The sequence below is a fragment of the Hibiscus syriacus genome, unplaced genomic scaffold (assembly GCF_006381635.1).
Source record: "Hibiscus syriacus cultivar Baekdansim isolate YM2019G1 unplaced genomic scaffold, ASM638163v2 tig00003454_pilon, whole genome shotgun sequence".
Classification (NCBI taxonomy): Eukaryota; Viridiplantae; Streptophyta; class Magnoliopsida; order Malvales; family Malvaceae; genus Hibiscus; species Hibiscus syriacus.
In genome coordinates this window covers 3443340-3450200 of record NW_024061972.1, presented here as the reverse complement: position 1 = coordinate 3450200, position 6861 = coordinate 3443340, and the positions used below count along the sequence as shown (strand labels likewise).

At 35.1% G+C, this 6861-nt stretch overlaps 1 long non-coding RNA gene across 1 annotated transcript; it reads left to right on the top strand.

Moving 5' to 3' along the window:
- The first annotated feature begins 395 nt into the window (after positions 1–395).
- LOC120177576 lies at positions 396–891 on the top strand. The gene is made up of 3 exons (XR_005521428.1): positions 396–490; positions 582–751; positions 842–891. It is a non-coding gene; the product is annotated as an uncharacterized LOC120177576 (long non-coding RNA).
- The last annotated feature ends 5970 nt before the right edge of the window (positions 892–6861 follow it).

Here is a 6861-nt window from a genome sequence, read left to right as displayed (position 1 = left end):
AATTGTTCCAATATTGAATTTCATCACTTTCCCCGAATTAATATTTTTAAGTCTAACGGATCCCTGAGACACTTTTCTTTTCTTTTCTTTTCTTATTTATTTATTTTTTTTGGATAGGATCACATCATTCATCTTCAATTTTAGACTGATTTTCTCGTCTTATAGATTACAGCCTGCTTCTTCACAATTTATTTTACATACATATTTGGATTGAAGTAGTTTCTTTTATGGTTAAACCAGTGAATGTTTACTTTCCCTTGAAGGCTCTTTTTTTCTTCTTTCTGTTAAAATGTTTTTGCCTTACAGTATTTGACTGTTGCAGGTGCACCAAGAGCACTACTAATTTCATGCACTAAAAATGTATGAAGAATTTCCAGTCCTTTCATCAATGGCAAGGAACATGCTCTCTTCAGAAACCTTATTTCCATCAACATTTCAAAACCCTAATTTCAACTTCTTGCCTCTCGAACCTTTCCCTCCTATGATCCCTGTAAGTCATTCAAACACACATCTTCCCTTATTCTTGCACTTCTTCTAGTACAATTTATTCATTTTATTTTACCTTTTTTGGTGTTGAATAGAAAGAAGAAAATGGGTTATTGCTGGGAGGGAAAGAGGATATGGAAAGCGGGTCTGGGAATGAACAACAAGCTGAAGACAAGCTTGGGAATGAACAGAACAGCAGTGAGCAGCCCCTCAAGAAGAAACGTTACCACCGACACACTGCTCACCAGATCCAAGAATTGGAAGCGTATTCCCCCTTATCTTTAACTCTTTTCTTTTACCTATTCTAATTAAACATTGTCTTTGTTTATAGAGACCAATGCTTGGTTTTTTGCAGTGTTTTTAGGGAGAGTCCCCATCCAGATGACAAGCAAAGGATGAGATTAAACCAAGAACTTGGCCTTAAGCCTCGCCAAGTCAAATTTTGGTTCCAGAATCGCCGCACTCAGATGAATGTGAAATTAAAATAACTTGATTTCATCTTCTTCCCTCCATACTGAAAAATAAAAAAAACCCGAGTCCCAAGGAAACGCGTTGATGGGTTTGCATGTTAAACCATGTCAAACCCTGAACTGCTGAAAACGAAGGATCTTCTTTTATTTGGGGCCACTGCAACTACAGTCTGTATTCATAAATGTGGACTGGGTTCAACAATAAACTAGTTTACCTGTTTCTTTGCTTCCCAAAGGGTTCTCACAGTTAATGCAGATTATATAATTTATGTATACTCATTAATTAATGTTTGATTTTGAATCTTGTTGGTTTAAACTAATTGCCAGGCTCAACAAGATCGATCCGAGATTGCCATACTCTGAGAATGAGTCTCTCAAGAATGAGTTCTACCTGCTTCAAGCGAAACTCAGCAAACTTGTTTGTTCAAATTGTGATGGTCCACCTGTGCCTGGAGGGGTTTCCTTTGAAGAACTTCGTATAGAGAACGCACGTCTTGAAGAAGAGGTTATACATATTATCTGTCAATAACGCTAATGACCATATTAGGTTCAAAGCAATGGCAAAGTCCACTCGATTTTAAGAAAATCTAAATCCACTGTCACTGTTGATATGTTTTAACAATTGGAACGTGTCTGCGTCATTGCCTCGCGCTATATGGGGCGACAAATTCAAACAATGGGTGCATTAATGCCACCTTCATTAGATTTGGACATGAGCATTTATCCAAGGCAATTCCCAGAGCCTATGGCCCCAATGCTGTCTGAAGCAGCCTCCTTTCCCGAGAATAACAATCTATTTTTAACGGAGGAGGAGAAAACTATTGCCATGGAGCTTGCTATGTCTTCCATGGACGAACTGGTTAAGATGTGCAGAACAAATGAGCCTCTTTGGATCCGAAACAATGAAAATGGCAGGGAAATGCTTAACCTCGAAGAGCATGCGAAGGTGTTCCGTTGGCCCTTAAATGTCGAGCAGCGCTCGAGTGAGTTTTGGACTGAAGCTAGCCGTGATAGTGCAGTCGTTATAATGAATAGCATGACTTTAATAGATGCATTCCTTGATGCCGTACGCTGCCTTTCCTTGAATTTTCTATGAAAATTTCGTCCGATGGTCATGGTTAATAGTATAAATTAAAATCATTTTAAAATGTGTGGAGTATTTCTTATTGTAGAACAAATGGACCGAACTCTTCCCCTCTATAGTTGCTAAAGCAAAAAGTGTTCAAGTCGTATCACCTGGTTGTTCGGGAGCAAATGGTTGCCTTCAGCTGGTATGCACTCATAAACTCAAACAAGAACTGCATGATCCATCTAATGAGTTATTTTTGTTATTTTGTCTTGTCGTAACCGGTTTTCGTCCGGGCACGAAATATTAAATTTGGCGGGGAAAGTGATGTGAATAAATAATTTTGAAAATAATTTGTGAGTCGCCATCGACCTTTTAGATCAGGTAGGTCGAATACCTAAAAAAATTTTCTTTTAAAAGAGTTTTTTAAGAAAACTTCAAATAAAAAAAATGAACTGATCTGCGTTTTATAACCAAAAATTCGTTCTTAATAATAAAAAGGGATTCGTGGTCGGTTACGTTTAGGGAAGGATTAGCACCCCTACAACGCCCAAAATTGGTACTTTTTAATTATAAATTGTCTCTATTATTAAAATTTAAAAATTCAAGAATATATTTAATTTTTAATCTTATTATTTCAAAAATATATTTATTTATTTAAAAATATCAGAAAAGAACTTCTAGGTGCCTTAAGACAGCTCTTTTCTTTGATATTGATAAATATTAATTTAAATAATATTGTTTAATTTTTAATTTTAAAATATCAGAATAGGACATCCAGTTGTATTAAGACTGTCCTTTTCTTTGATATTAAAAATAAATATTTAAAAATACTATTTATTATATGTATATTTATGAATATATAAAAATATTTAACAATATAATAAAAATATCACTAAAACAATATATTTTAAGCAGTAAAATGAAAACATATAAAATAAATAACTAAATTATAATAAAAATAAAATTAAATCTAATTCCTAATTAATTGAAATTATAGGGATTAAATAATTTATTTTTTTAATTTAATAATTTAGTGACCAAAATAAAATTATTTAAAATTCGAATTTTATAATAAAATAAATTAAAAATATGAACTAGGGATTAAAAAATTATTTATTAAAATTAAGGGATTAAATCTGTCATTTATCCTAAATATATTATTTTAATAAAAGGGACTAAAATGAATAAAATTAAAATTCAAAGACTGAATTAAAATTATTATAAATTCAGTTTAGCAACCAAAATATAAAATTTACAAGTTGGGAGGACTACGGACGGGATTTAACTATTTTATAATTATGCGCATAGTCCTTCCCGAAACGACGTCGTTCGGGAAGGACTATATATGATTTCGGGCCAGCCATTTCATTTCTTCTTTTTTTTTCAAGTAGAGAGAGCCAGAATTCTCTCTGGCCTCTCTCTAGATTCCCTCACCGGAGGGAATCCGGCAGCCGTCTGCCGCCGTGAATTCTGCCGCCGACCACCGCCTCCGGTGGTCGGAAAATCCCCAAATTCACCTAAAACGTAGATCTAAACACCCTAAGACCGGATCCAACCTTTATTTCCTCAAAAAGACTCCTAATCGGAGTAAATCTATGAAAATACCTTCGGTATTTTCGGTTCTCCGGCGATGTTTAGTGCTTCCGGCGATGGTCAAGGCTTCCTTGGTAAGCTTCTCTCCTCTCTTTTTCCTTCCGTTTTTGTTTTTGCTCTGTTGTTGTGGACTGGGATCGTTGGTAGTTTTGTATCTCTCTCTGTTTTCCTTTTTTTTTTTCTGGTTCTGTCTCGGTTTCTGTCTCTCTCTGTTTTTTTTTTTTTTCGCAGATGGGGTGGTGGCTTTTATAGCCACCACCGTTGTAGCTGTCGGACCGGTCCGAAGAAGGGCTCTCGGTGAGTCACCGGACTACCAGTGGTGACTCACCGAGTAGCCATGGCGTGGACGGCTGGTATTCTATCTTCTGGGGTCTTCGGTTGGGACGTGGCAGCGGCGGAGGCGGTGAGGAAACTGTCGGCAGCCGCGTGGAAGCTGGGGCGGCGCCGTGTGGCCCTAGGGTATCAAACCCTAGGGTTTCCCTCTGGAGCCATCTGGACCGTTGGATCGTGCCAGATCCAACGGTTGTGATGAGGCGGCTGGTTTAGATTAGGGTTAGGAAACCCTAACTGGAAACCCAAATGTTTAGGGTTTCTGGTTTGATTTGGACCGGTTATGGTTGGTTTGTAACTGGGCCGGTCCAATTTTAATTGGTATGTAATTATTATTTATATATATATGTTTAATATATATTTAATAATAATAATAATAATGATAATAATAATAATAATAATAATAATAATAATAATAATAATAATAATAACTAATAATAATAATATGGATAAAAAATTAATATCTTCAGCTGCCCCTCTTTGCTCATTCTTGTGTTAACAAGAATAGGGCAAAGATGAAAAGATAATAAAATTTTTATCCATTTGGCTTCACTTGATTATAATGGAGATATTGAATAAATTCTTCTCTTTCTTCAGATGAGTTCTTTTCATTATGAACTTTCTGCTGGGGATGATGATCCATCAAATGATGAATTCAAGCAAAAGATTGAACAAGTTCTTCTCATTATGAACTTCTTCTTCCTTCTTCAGATGACGAGTTCTTCTCATTATGAACTCTACCTGCAATGTTGATCCATCAAATGATGAATTCAAGCAAAAGATTGAACAAGTTCTTCTCATTATGAACTTCTTCTTCCTTCTTCAGATGACGAGTTCTTCTCATTATGAACTCTACCTGGCAAAGATAATCCATCAACTTGATGAATTCAGAAAAAAGGTTGAACAAATTCTTCTCATTATGAACTTCTTCTTCCTTCTTCAGATAAGTTCTTCTCATTATGAACTTTCTCTGGAAAAGACTGATCCATCAAATGATGGATTCGGGTAAAAGGTTGAACAAATTCTTCTCATTATGAACTTCTTCTTCCTTCTTCAAATGAGTTCTTCTCATTATGAACCTTCTCTGGAAAAGATAATCCATCAATTTGATGAATTCAGGTAAAAGGTTGAACAAATTCTTCTCATTATGAACTTCTTCTTCCTTCTTCAGATGAGTTCTTCTCATTATGAACTTTACCTGGCAAAGATAATCCATCAAATGATAGATTTGAATCTTTGCTAAAATCTTTGAAATTCCTGTTAAAAATTCAACAAGAATAAAAATGAATGAAAATGCACCTATTTTTGTAAACACCTAAAATATGATGCATGAATGTTAAGTTATTTGATTTCAGATTGGTGAATTGAGTATTTCTTCAATTGTAAAAACCCAATAGATCTTTCTTCTTCAAAACAAAGAATCTATCATCTTTGACAAATGTAGATGTAGATATAATGTCACAAAACCTCTTGAGAATAAAACTCAATAGTATAGGCTCTTGAAAAGCTTGCATTCAGGCAACATGTTGATTCTGATAACAATTCATCTGATTATGAAGTGACCTTTCAAGATGATTTCACAGATATCGATAGTTCTTCTAATACCGAGAAATCTTGACTTCTGATTCTGATGAGGAGAATAAACTGTTATACTTGACAAAAATGGGATTATCATGGGCTGAAACTTCAATAGCCCTGGAGAAATATGGTCCAGATTCATCAATTGCAGAATTGGCAAATTTTATATGTGCCGCTCAAATGACTAAGGCTGCTGATGCACTTCTTCTGGTAAAAAATAGGAAGTCATTATGCAATGATCCCAATTACAAGCAAAGGCAAAACTCGGGCTATGATTTTTGAAAAGGAAGAAGCAGAGGAAGCTTGAAAAGAAGCTTCTTAATGAAGATAATCATGCAGTTCATATTTTAATTCCAATGATTGGTTCTGTAGTTCTTACCAAACCAGATCAGATAACTCAAAGAACACTTCCAGAAGATGCTATTGGCAAATTCATCTTCCCAATTCAATGATTGGTTCTACTAAACCAGATCAGATAACTCAAAGAACACTTCCAGAAGATGCTATGAACAAATTCATCTTCTAAATTCAATGATTGGTTCTGTCCAACCAGATCAGATAACTCAAAGAACACTTCCAGAAGATGCTATGAACAAATTCATCTTCTAAATTCAATGATTGGTTCTGTCCAACCAGATCAGATAACTCAAAGAACACTTCCAGAAGATGCTATTGGCAAATTCATCTTTCATTTAATGTTTGGACTAGGATATCACAATGCTTATTCGATGTAGAGCCAGAATTTGTAGATTCGAAGCATTTCCATGCTACTACACTGAAAAGGGCTATATTCATAATTCTGCCAATTAAGAACAGATTTTCTCTTTATTCTGCTTCCTCCATGTGCTGATGCTTTTCCATTGACAAAGAAATGATGGCCTTCCTTTGAGTGTCCAGAAGTATTTTCTTGATGAGTGCTGAAAATGGAATCTAGTATGGGTTGGAATGAATAAAGTTGCTCCACTTGAACCTGATGAGGTGGAAATGCTTCTAGTTTTCTTTAAAAACCATACACAAGGATCTGTATAGAGACATATTTCCCAGTGATATCAATGTCTTGTTTCTTTTTGCTGGAATCAATGCTACAAAAGTTGCCTTCTACTGTCTTAGTATATCTTTGAAAACAGATGTGCAAGAACTGAATGGTGATCGGTTGGAGCAATTGATGAGTAGATTTGGCGGATTCGACCTTGTTGTCGGTAGCACCACTTGTAACAATCTTGATGTTCATGGCTTTAAGCTAGTGATGATTTGCCTACTTTGTATTCCAAGTATTTAAAAGTATTAACATAAAGTGATATTCAGAAATCTTTAAATTATTTCAAAATTATGTTA